The sequence below is a fragment of the Passer domesticus genome, chromosome 1 (assembly GCF_036417665.1).
Source record: "Passer domesticus isolate bPasDom1 chromosome 1, bPasDom1.hap1, whole genome shotgun sequence".
NCBI classification, from domain to species: domain Eukaryota; kingdom Metazoa; phylum Chordata; class Aves; order Passeriformes; family Passeridae; genus Passer; species Passer domesticus.
In genome coordinates, this window is record NC_087474.1 from 74,736,722 (window position 1) to 74,749,746 (window position 13,025).

The following is a 13,025-nucleotide window of genomic DNA, read 5'->3' on the forward strand; positions in this document are numbered from 1 at the left end:
CCAGAGGCATGGCTGGCTTTATGGTTTGACTGGAGGCAGGTGAAAGGGTGGAAAGGAGATTATTTTAAACTCTTAATCATCACTCATCTTTTTTCAATATTCATTGACAAGCTGTAGTGGAAACTATATTTTTTCATGTGAACCTAGGCACTCTTCCAGACTCTTATTCCTCAGTATTAGCCCAATGCTTTCCTTCTGAGAGTTTTACTGCAGTCTTCTGAAATCAAATCTTTCCCACAGTGTTAGTGACTATGCCCTTACAGTCTGAAAAGGCCTAGCACCCAAACTGGTGGGCTAAAATAATTTACATCATGAAGAACAAGAGCTGAGGGCCTGAACACAAGCCTAGTCCCCACACAGAGCAGATGAGTTTGTGCTGTAGGGATTGAAAGTATTGTGCACCAGCTATCACTTGAGAAATGCTGCTGAGAAATGCTGAGTTATTCCATTTGATTCAGAAGGTCGATAGCTAAAAACAGGTGTTAGGCAACATCTCCCTTTCTCCTTGTTGTAGAAGTAGAGGCAGTTCTGAAAGCTGCGGAGCATTAAGGACCAGCTCAGCTCTTAACATCTCCAATGCAGCATTGATGGACACAATGGAGCTGTCCCAGAAGAATGGAATCACAGAAAAATTTGGCTGTGGGTATATGGCACACGTCAGGAATGAGCTCAGAGCCAAACTGTATGACTATATAAATGTCCCAATGTTGACTACAGTGATATGTCCTTTTTACTGTCTCTACATGAAGCACATACAATGCTCCAGTTTTCTTGGAAATGAACTGTAGACAGGATTTAGTCCATAGAGTGAATTGCTATAACTGCTGCTAACTTTTATAGTGGAGGAAACTGAAAGGCAGACAATTAAGCTATGTTTAGGAGACATTATTTTAATATGGGCAGATTTATGTAATATGCATGAAAAAAAGAAGTAATTTGAAACCCTAAATCTAAAGAAGACTAAACGTAAGAGAGGAAAAGAGAAAAAATGTGTTGCAGTTTTTGAGTCAGATGATTAAATTACTTCTCCCCTTGTCCTCCTCTACCTGATTTTACTGATCTGACACACTGTTTGGAAGTATTTAAATAATGGGTTTAGATTTTCAGAGGGGTTGACCTCTGAAATTATCCTGAAATCATTACATATATTTCAGAGCAGCAGAATGAGTTTCTCGGAAGATGTAGGCAGAAATAGTGATTATCTAAGATAAAAAATACTATGTAAACATTTTCTGCTAATGCTTCCTCCTCTCCAATGTATAATCCAGTTCTCAAAAGCAGTTTGGCTTCATCTGATCACTAGTTATTAAACAGCTTCTAATGCTATAAAAACTCCAAAGCTTTGCTAGAAATAATCTTTGTTTTCTTGCCAGACTGTAACAATAACAACATTTATATATAAACATGCATATATACACATTTCCTTTCCATTTTTATATCTTCAATCATCTGGAGTTCTTCAAGCATTTTATGCAGGTGAGTAAAAAATAATTATCTTTGTTTTGCAGGCACAAAGGGAACGTATGGTTGAAGTTGGCAGAGAAAGGAATAATATTGTGAATTTTCCACCAAGATTAAAAATATCACATTTATATGAAAACGGCACTGGTTTTCCTTGACCAAATAGGTTATTCAGTATTTTTTACCCTTTCCTTTAATTCTCCCAGCCTCCCAAGTGTCCTTGAGACAAGGTTTGAACTTTTACATCAGTCTTGGCAACATTCTTGACATGAATTCGGACAATTGTTAGAGCGTGTGTTCCTTGTGTTCAGATGGGACCACTGCTAGGTCTGCCATTTCTAAGAGTCTGATGCTGGTCCCCGTGTTTTCATTTGGTGTGCTTTTTCACACCACATCAGATGCTGGCTGTCACTGCCAGCAGAGGCCAGTCCCTGGCTGCCCATAGCTGTCCCTGTGCCCAGGCTGTGCCAACAGGCAGCATTCCCATGCAAGGGCAGGCAGAAGTGGAACACTGGGGCATGCCATGCCCAGGAGATTGTTGTTGTTTTGTTGTTTAAATGGGGGGGGGGGGGGGGGGGGATTGTTTGGCTACAAGCCAAAAAAGCCCTATCATTTGCCCACAGGGCACATGTCTTCTCATCATACTGCTCAGCAGGGACTGCTCATCTGCAGCAAGGTGACCATAGTCCTTCCCCCACCCAAATCTGTCCTTATCCAGGCAGAATCAGTGATATCTGCAGGGATAATGGTAGATGAAGAAACAGGCAAGACTGAAGGTGTTAGCTGATTTATTAATGTGGCAGGATGCTGTTTACTTTACATCAGATAGCACTGAAACAACTGATTTTTCAATCAGTATTAATGTTTCTTGCGGGGGGGTGTGGTGAATCTTGCTGTGTGACGTCCTCCTCACTGGTTTTAGAACATGTTCATTCCCATGCAATGGTTCCTAAGTTTGTGGGTGTTTGCAAAGCAGGGAAATGTGCTCAAAACTGCTGTAGTCTCATTTGAACTATGTAAAAGCATATAGATGTGATTTTGTGATTAAAAATAAAGTTTCCTCTAAACAAGTTCCTGGGGAAGTATTCCTCTGTTTTCAAAGGGATTGCAGTTAATTCTAACTAAGGAACACTTTAAAACTATTAGGAGAGAGTAATTTTAGCAGTTCTACAGATGATTAAAAAGTCATTTTCTAAAATATTCTCACTGGAGTTTTTTTTTTCTTTTCTTAAAGAAAACATTTAATTGCTCCAATCAACCAGCTACTTTCTGCTCATGATGTAATTTGTATACAAGGTATATGGTAATTTTTCATATTTGATAAGGAATGTATTCCCTATAGTTCCTATAAGTCACCTTTAATTGACTATAACTCACTCATCATTAAAGAAAGAATGAGTACAGTAAGATGGAGAAGGGGACCACTCTGGTTTTGCAGTAACATGACCTGGCACACTTGGTGATGTCCTTCTGATAGAAACTGCTTCTATTATTTTTCCACTCCTGTGACACCAGAGATCCCACCTCACAGATAGGTGAGGCCAGCTTTGATTTTACTTCCAGAATTTGCATTGGCATCACCCACTTGTGCACTACAAAACCAGTTTCTCTGATATGCAGAAGGAATTCTGGCCAGCAAATGCCACCAACACTTGACAACTTGAAATGCTGAATAGCTTAAGTGGTCAAAGAGCGTTACTTCTCTTCCCATCCTTGATGATGAAGTTGGGCATCCCTACTATGTAGCAAAGGATGCTGTTTCCAACACTCCACTACTTGAAGATATGGCATGGTAAGTAACAATAGAGCCCATGCATTTTAATGTATTTCTAACTCTGTCTAAGCCCTCAGTTTTCCTGATAACTTGTCTTCGGGTCTTGGCTGAGTAGTGACACAGGCAAATCAGGCATCCAGCCAATGTGCAGCATGCTGGCAGTCTTGCTTCTCTTTAGATTTTGCTTGTGCAATAAATCCGGCAAGCAATATGGCAGTAGTTATTGGTGACTGGTGTACATGGAAGGACAGCTAGGCTCCCACCTCTCTGTAGCTTCCTCTTGGGATAAACACCTTCTTTTCTTTATGAAAAGCAATCCCAGCAAGCAAGTGCCACTACAGATCTTTGAGGTTTATTCAGTATCAAGAGTCTGTATTACCTTGTGTCTCATCCATGGCAGACACCATTCAGTGGTGTCTTACCATCCATTGGTTAATGCTTATTTTTGTGAATTTATTTCCTCACTAGAATATACCTGGACACATTTTCTGTGGTATAACTCTGAGTCCTCTTTTGTTTTTCTTTATTTTTTCTTCTTTTTTTTTTCTTTTTTTCTTTTTTTTTCTTGAGGGAATTATTTTGTCCTAAGGACCATGGTAGCAACACTGAGCTGCCCATGGTGGAGCAGTTCCATAAATGTCATGATACTTGGTACATCTGTTGCTGTGAAGAAATAGCTGCCAGTGATGTAATCACTAGGACCACTCTAACATTACTTGTTTTCGAGGACTTAAATCCCAGCTTTCTTTTCTCAGCATTTTGGATTTTCAGACCTTGTATGATAGCCCACTGAGACCCAAAACTTAAGTATCTTTCCCCCAAGAGTTTTCTTGGAAGTTTTGAAAGCTGAAGCATTTTTATTTTTTTTATAATTGTTCCTAGGAGCACCTGTCAAGATCGAGGTATTCTGATGTCATAAAAACATGAAACAACAGAGTGCCTGTAAGCAAAAAACCAGCCAGTTCAGAGCAGCAAAGCACTGGCAGTGACTTGTTGGGCTCTCCCTGCTCACACTGGTGGTGCCCAAAATGTTTGGGTTAGGCCTTTGAACTAGGGAAAAACGAGACCTGATGCTGCCCAGATTATTCCACAGCATGCCTGGCCTTGCCAAGCACGGACTGCAGCTTCCCCTTCACTTGTAACCTTGGGCTGGAAGCAGTCATGGTGTTCCTGCTGATGCCTCAAACTCCATCAGCCTTCCCAGATTTCTTGAACTCTTTTCCTACATGCAGCAACCTGTCCATTCTGCAGGTGGTTCCCTAAGAGGAGCAGTGTCCACACCTGTGTGGCTGTGACCATAGCTGAGCTTCTGCTGACACAAGCAACTTCATCTTTTGAGTCACCACAGAAAATTGGCCTCACCCAGGATGACTTGTAGCTTTAGCAGCCAGAGGACTCATAACTAAGGAGAAATTTGGCCTTTTTTTCACCTTCTGGCTTAGCTCACCACAGTCTACAGGAAAGAGTGAGGGGGCTAATCAGGACACCCTATTATTAGTCCTTTTCCCAATATTTATATTTCTGTTCCCCTGACCCACCCTTTTCCCAAAACACTGTTGCTTTCAGCATGTCCTAATAGAGAATACACCATCAAAAAAAACAGATCAACACTAAGGAAACAATTACATTGTTGTGCAGTCCTCTTTGTTCTGTAATATTAAAACCTGGTAATTTGTTCTGACAAACAAATAATTCATTTGTATAACTACTTAGTAGTTCTATTTTTCTCCCTGAAAACCAAATACTTAATTTCATGACTCTCTAATACCTGTGTTTGGCTTGAACTGCTAAATGTACACCATTCCCCAAACTTTCATCAAGTCATGGTCCCTTGCTATCCCTTCCATGTGACCTCAGCAGTCATGTTGCCCTTTGCCCCTAGACATCTATCGTTCTTCCCATCAGTTTGTTTTGCCCTCACAGGAGTTGTAGACACGTACCTGTCTACATAAACTCCTATGGAAAAGAAAGAGCAGAATTGAACAGGGTGATAATTGCCTCTCACACAGGTTATGCTACCTGTGACCAAGGCTCTGTGTAGCTATGCTGAAATGGAAACTTTTCTGCCTGTTTTCTCGTCTCTGAAACTTCCTTTGCAAAGGCTCCTTGAGTCTTTTACCTGAGTAATCTTTCCTGAAAGCCCAGTATTACAGTAACTAAAAAAAAAAAAAAAAAAAAAAATAAAAAAATCTCCTTTTAAGGAATGGAGGACTTCCTGGCCAGTGTGAGGTGAGTCCTGAGGAAGTATTGCAGAGGGGTGAGGAGAAGGGAAGGATGCCCAGACACCTGCACGGTGTTGAGACTCACCTGAGAGATGGCTTGTGGTAGATACAGCACAGAACCTCTGCTGACAAGTGTCACCTGCCTTCTAGGTGGTCCTGTAAGTAAGAACATACAAATGGATTTTGGTAATTATTGTGTCCCTCATTTTGCTTTTTCAGACTTTTGTTCCAGTACATTACAGCTATCTGTTTTCTACACTCATGAATCCAAACAACTCATTTAAAATAATCCGTTAAAATCCATCCCAGGGAAATGTGATAAACCAATCTTGCAATAAAAAAAACCAAACCAAACCAAACCAAAAAAAAAAAAAAACAAAAAACCCCAAACCAAACAAACAAAAACCAACCAACCAACCAAACAAAAAAAAACAAACAAAAAAAAAAAAAAAAAAAAAACAAACCCAAAAAAACCCCCCCAACATTTGATCTTAAAAATGTAACATGTTATTCATGTGTATTAAGTCATTTTGGTCCCAGGACTGGGGATGGGGGTTGGTTTGTTTAGTTATCTGAAAACCCAATTTTTTCAGATTTGTGCCAAGCTATACACTTTTCATTTCTGTTATCCTATCACTCAACATCATGTCCAACGAAAGCCTGTGTGCAGCCAGAGACTACTCTGACTTTGCAGGTGGTGGCTCTGGTTGCCTTTACAGTTGTTTATGTGAGTGCAGCCTGGGAGTAAAGGCATATGCCAGCTGGACCTTCTGCTTTTTCCAGAAAGGCTGAAGGTTGATACAGCTTCTGATACCAATCTGTCTCAAATGATGCCATCACTAAGAAATCCCAGAAGGCAGCTGTGTCCTGACAGGGGCTCCCTTGCCATGCTCTAAACCACTGCTGGGGTTCTATCTTGATTGAGGAAATGAATTGGAGTGGGAAGATTTTGGCTATTTGGGGATGCATTTTCACACTGTGTCTCCCTGGGTATACAGCTCTCTGGATTTTTGTTGTACTTCACAGAAAGATCAGGTTCAACAAAAAAGAAAGCTGCATTATAGCAAAGGTGAAAAAAGATTTGGTAATGAAACAGATCCAGTAATGAAACAGAAATAAAATTGAAAACAATTTCAGTTTAAAAAGTTTAAATGCTTCCACACATCTCAGCCTCACTGTGGAAACTTGACAGTCAAATATTAAACAGTACACCATCTCACTGAATTTTATGTCATTATAGTAACAGTGTTATTAAACTTGATATAGTTTTCTTTTAAATTTCAATGAAACATATTTCCTGATCTTTTCATAAAAATGACCTTTGGGAACCATAGAAATCTAGACATTTCTTTATTTATGCTGCTGCATCAGCTAATACTTCCAGTCAGAAGCTATATTGGAAAGCATATGAAAGCTCTTATATGATACAGTAATATTGCCAGCTAAATGTTGCATTAGAACATTTTAAACTAACAAGTAGAAAGCTTTCTTCTATGAAATTACTTGATGTGTTTCTGTGAACAAGGTAGTGCCGGTGGATTTGTAATATTTTGCAAATATTTCTCTATACTCTTCATTCTATTCTGGAATTTTATATCTGTTTCTTTCTGTCTTACAAACTTTCTTTTTATAATACATCTTTTTCACAACGAAAAAGAAAGGTGTATATAAAGTCTAAATAAGTCAATATTCATCTTTAAAAAAACAGGTAAAATATTTTTGATGGCTTTCCATTGTATATAGTAAAATAAAATATTACTATAAATATTACTATAATATATAATATTACTGTATTGATTTTCACTGTTAATAAAATTTTATGGATAGCTACATTTTCTGAGAACTGTCCAATAGACAGGAAGTTCTGAATGAATCAGGAAATCTTGAAGCCTGGGCTTAATCCCATCTTCCCACTGACTTTCTTCAAACAACATAGTTCTAAAAAAAAATTTGGAGTTAATGAGGAGAATAAGCCTAAAGGGCACCAAAAGCCTTATCTGGCTTCTTTGTGAATGATCTGAATATTTCAAAATCAAGTAGTATTTGAAAATCTAAACTGGATTCACAAATGGCCAAGTCTCCAAAAATCACAAGCAACTTCTGAGAAAATGGACTTTAAAATGCTGGTCCTTAAATCCTTTTCAAATCACATCTTAAAAGAAACCCAGCCAAGTATTCAGAAAACTGGGAAAATCGAAAATCATGAGAAAAAAATTTTTCTTGCTGTCAAACATTAATCAAATAAGGAGAAGAAAACATTAGGAAAGAGAAAAGAAATTATCACAGCCATACTGATTTTAAAGCAGGTCAGGAGCAACAAAGAGATTTCATACTGTATGAAGCATTGCAGTATGGATTGAAAGTACAAATAAATAACACCATAAATACATAAAAATAAATTTAATTTTTTTCCATAATTGATCTACTAATTTAGAATAAATACACACTGCAGAAGTTACTTTCTAACTTTCCAAGTGCCAAAACAACTAGGAACAGTACTGCCTAAAATCAATGTATGACTCCTCTATTTGTTTACTGCATTTTAGAATTTAGTGAAATTTTGTATTGAGATAAATCTAACATACATTTCTGACAGGATCAAGGAAATAATTGACTTGTTGCTAGAATTTTCCTTCATAAATGTCTTGAATTGTATCAGTGACCGGAAATGGAATGTACTCTCTTGGGCTTATGACTAGAAAACTGAATTTCTTAGAAGAAGATAGAAAAGAACAATTTTTTCCTTCACTTCTATTCCAGGATTTCCTCAAAACATGGTTCTGTGTTTACAACCTCAGTTACATCAGTGTAATAAAAGGAAGGGTTATATGTACAGTATTTTCCACAATATATTTTGACATTACGTAATTTTTAGCCTAGATCCTTGTTAGCACAAAAAAGCTAATTCATTTCACAGACAACAGCATACTGCTTTGATTAAATCTTATTTAACAGCAAATCATTATCTTATTGCTCACCTAAGCTCACTGTGAGAGTCAGGTCAAGCAGGGAATTTGAATATCTGAGGTATATAAACAGTTGTAAATATTATTCTGCAGAAATACGTATGAATATGTAAACCAAACCACAATTTTTAGATAACACTAAGCACATATCACTGTATGTCAGACCCATCCTAAATTGAGCCCTTGAATCAAACAGATTCACACCTTCTTACCTGGGAATTAACTTTAGGGCAGGACATCAATTAGGGTAGGCAGTGCTGATGTCTGACTCTGCTAAGGAGGAAATTAAATGCTGAGTATCTCCCCATTTTTTTAATAGAATGAGCCAAATGCTGCCCTTGGTTACATTCCCAGGCCTCAGATAACACAAGTATAATTGAAAGCAGTTTTGGTTCAATATTTCTTGTATTTTAGAAGCTATAGAGCAATCAAGCAATATGACCTTTTAGTGGTCCACCAAAGAATCAAGTTCTGTTCTGTATGGGATCCAGACTAATCAATATCCTATTACGATCACAGCCTGTTGTTTGTTTTGGTTTTTGGTTTCTTTTTTACAACTGAGACACATTGGGAATAGCTTGGACAAAACATTTCTCCCTGCAACAGCTGAGACTTGGCAGATTCACAAACTATTAGCGAATTAAATCTATGCTTTTCAATAAAATTACATGAGTGTTTAAGCTGTATTATACAATGTAGTGCAAACATACCCAGACGTAATTCATTCAAGCACTCCTCATTAAGCCAAATTTCCAAACAACATCCACAATGAAAGGGAGTTTAGAATGATACACCTGTCCTTATGCATTAATAAATACTTAAAGATAGCAAGCTCACACTAACTTGTCAGGTATAGCAGAGTTTTAATAATCAGAAGCACAAGATAAAGTCCTTATTGGTAGAAGGTCTAATTTTTCTCTTGGATGACACAGGACAGAATTGACTGAAGGAAATCTCTGAACCACACAAAGAGCCAAATATATTCCAATGAGTCACGATATCATTCACCATATTCAAGCACAGGGATGACTGATAGCTTCTTTGACTTGCAGAAATATGGTGTGAGACCCTGGGCTGAGATCCTGCCATTGAAGTCCATGGCATCTCTCCAGCTTTTCAGCATGTTCAGACTTCCACTGGTGAGATCAGTGCAAAATAATGATGGCACCTCAGGTGTGCCTGAGCACACATGTTGCATAAACATAGATGTGTAGAAGGAAAAAAAAGCACTGGGCCTAGTCTTATTTCAAAAGACTGTCTCTAAGGAAGTAAAGCCAGAATGTCTCCGTGTGCCCTTGTCTGTATTTCAGACCAGAAATAAGGAGGAAAAAGTACAACCCCAACTCAATCCTACATTTTCCCTTCAGAATGGATTTGTTTTCTTAAAACAAAATAGCCACAGCCCTGTTATTAGAATCAGTAATGAACTAAAGTCAGGTCATAGTTGTTCTTTGGTTTTTAGGATGAACATTTCTGAGGAATAAATCTAGTGGACTTGTAGGTCAGAATAGCACAGCAGTTCCACTTGTTTGTGTTCACCTCCCAGTAAGGCTTGCATGTGTGTGTTTTATTACACTGGCCATCATGGGAAAAGTGGGGTGAAGGATAAACAACCTCCAAGTTGTTTTGCAGTGAAGGGGATGTGGGCTGGGGATCTGCATTGCCACATTCCTGCAACAACATGATGATGCACCGGGGACACACACCAGTGTGGAACTGGAGCCTGTTGTCACCCAGTGAGTCCATCCCTCTTGGATCTAAGTTTCTCTGCTGTGCCTACAGCAGGCCATGAAGGAAAAAAATGGTAGGTAAAGCGCTTTTATTGAAACTTCATACTGCACAATATTTAATATGCCTTTCCCTGGATACTTGTTTGAAAGAAAGAAGGAACCTCTAGAGTCCCTCAAACTCTTATTTGAACTTAGTAATGTGCTAAAGTAAATTTATGAAACAGTATTTTACTTATTTATTTATTTTTACACATATATGCGAGCAGGGCAGAAAATCTGTAGTATATCACCCTGTATTCTGCATCTACTTAATCTCTCTTTGCTATGCTAATGAAAAACTAATAGCATTTGACTTTCCTGTTTGCAGGAGGAAGGAGTACTTTTTATAAGAGTGAGCAGAATTTTTCAAAAATGCTTTAACTCCTTTTGGAGTCAAAACCCTGCGACCCTGAGGCCATCGCCTGAGGCCTGGTGAGGCATGAGCTCCATATGCATCCTTAAAACTGAAATAATGGAAGGTCTGTAACTGTTGTGGCATGAACACATTGGCTCTAAGTATCTAAATGAAGCTGACCTTTTACATACTAATGTTCCATTGCTGCTAATAAAAAAAATCCTACTTTTTTTAGAGGCAGGAGTAGAAAGAAATATTACTAATACTTTAGTAAGATCTATGTATTCTTTCTGCAATGAAATGAGAAAGGTCAAATTTCCTCTCCCATCCCTTTTTTCTTTTTGTATTCTCTAACTTCCCACCCATCTTTGTTGTACTAATGAAATTAAGATATCCTTCATGATATAACTGTGAGCTAGGGGGATCTAAATTACCTTCATCTGGCATCATTCCAGTATACTATAAATGAAGTAATTGTCCTTGACTATAAAATTTGCATTTTCAAGACTTAATTGCTATCATTACATCTTTTTGTAATTCTATTAATTTAACTGAATGGAGCATTTGCTTTTATGGTAAAAAATTTGCATTAAAACATTGTACATCTAAATAGAATTTTAATATTTGTGTCAAAAGCTCAGTACAGTTGTCCCACAGGACCTAAACAATTTCACAAGAGGAGAATAAGGAGCAGTCGCACTTTAGGTCAACAAACAGGTTTCCCTTTGGTGAATATTAATAGAAGTTGCTGTAGCTGGCTTTATGTGATGAAAATCACTCTTGCTTGATCTCAACAAAAGTTTTGTTAATTTATGAAATCTATACCATAATTCTTAACAGGAACTGTATTTGTGCAGATACAGAATAGGTAGGATGTATGTTTGTTTTGTCAGGGAACAAACTGTTTTCTTTTCCTTCCTTTCTTCATTCTTTTCTGACAGACGAAGGCACTTTGGTCAAAGCTATGGACAAATGGCTAAAGCAGTGGACAAATGGCTAAAGCAGTGTGAGGACTCTGAACTGGCTGAATACACTGCAATTGCAGTGATGTCCTGTGCACTTTTTTGTATGTGGGGCCCAGTGGTAAGCTAAGACTGTGCTGCCAAGTACACAATTTGAAACTAGGTCCATCTTCTTTCAGTGAATTTTAGTGGTACCTGGGGATTGTGACCTCTTGTTAGGTCTTTGGAGGTATTTAAGCCACTGGAGCCCTTAGGAAGTAGGTACCTTGTGGGTTTGGGTTCCCACTCAGGCAGCACTACGGGCAGTCACTCCAGGCACTACAAGAAACAACTAACATGTGGATGAGTAAGCTGTGTTTCATGTTGATCAGAAAAGTCTATAGTATTTTCCATTTTTTGTTAAGAAACACCATCAAGTTGTATATAACATGTTATTTATGCAAGTAATCAAGAAGGATTGGCTTTTCATTGAATCTGTGTGGGGTTTTTTGTTTGTTTGTTTGTTTGGTTTTTAATTTATTTTTTTTTAGCATATGACTAATATTTCACACTAGGTAGAGCATGTTAGTGACAGAAACTGCTCTTAATATATGTTGTATTTGCTGGAGTTCATAATCATTGTGTAATTAAGCTTCACAACTGGCTTGTGAAGCAGAAAAGCTGAAAGATGCCTCCATGAAAGCAATTTACGGGATGGTGAAATTAAAGACAGGTTTCTGAAAGTGTATAGGTACAACTTTTTGTTGGTTTTGGTGCCTAAATACCTCTGAGGGCCCAAAGCTCTTGCAAAGCAGTGCAGTGAGACACTGGTACCAGACTAGACCAAAACCTGGGAGCACAGGTTGAAGTCTGTATTTGACATCATGGCTTTTGGGCAAGTGCCACAGTGGCTCTGCCTTCTGCCCTTGCCTCTGGAATGGAAATCTCATTTACTCACTTTGTAGATTGTGTGATGGTTCAGGGTAAGCTGGAAATGCCATATGAAAGTCATAAGAGCAGGTAACCTGCTTCTTCTACAGCCATCTATATATGCATCATTTCTGTGGGGATGTTGGCCTTTATTAGAAGAATTTCAGCATCACACATGGAGGACGAAGGACTGACAAGAGTTTTAGTTCAGTGCTGAATCTCCCAAACCTACAAATATCAGCTCTGTTGAGCCATTGGAGTCTTCTCTGTTGTTCTAGGCATGTGCACTGAGTACGAAGGCTCACAGGGGATCTGCTGTACACAAAGACTGCATTTTTTCCACTTCAGGGACAACCCTGAAGTGTATGTTCTTTCTTGTTGTATGTTGCTGTGTATGTTTTTTCTTAACGGGTGAATTTCATTTGATGTGAACATTATGTTAAGGCTGAATTTCTAGGCAGATTATGTGATAGTGCATTAGAAGAAAAAAAAAAACAACCCACCCCACCACCAACAAAAAAACCCAAATCCAAAACAAAACACATATTCTTTTGAAAAATCCAGGTCTAGCTGTTAGCGTCAATTACTTCAAACACCTACTGACTTT

General features: G+C 38.2%; 1 long non-coding RNA gene across 1 annotated transcript; it reads left to right on the forward strand.

The window, feature by feature from the left end:
- Positions 1 to 3,036: 3,036 nt before the first annotated feature.
- Positions 3,037 to 9,587, forward strand: LOC135303320 (uncharacterized). Its single transcript, XR_010364789.1, has 3 exons — positions 3,037 to 3,253; positions 5,437 to 5,464; positions 9,476 to 9,587. It is a non-coding gene; the product is annotated as an uncharacterized LOC135303320 (long non-coding RNA).
- Positions 9,588 to 13,025: the final 3,438 nt, after the last annotated feature.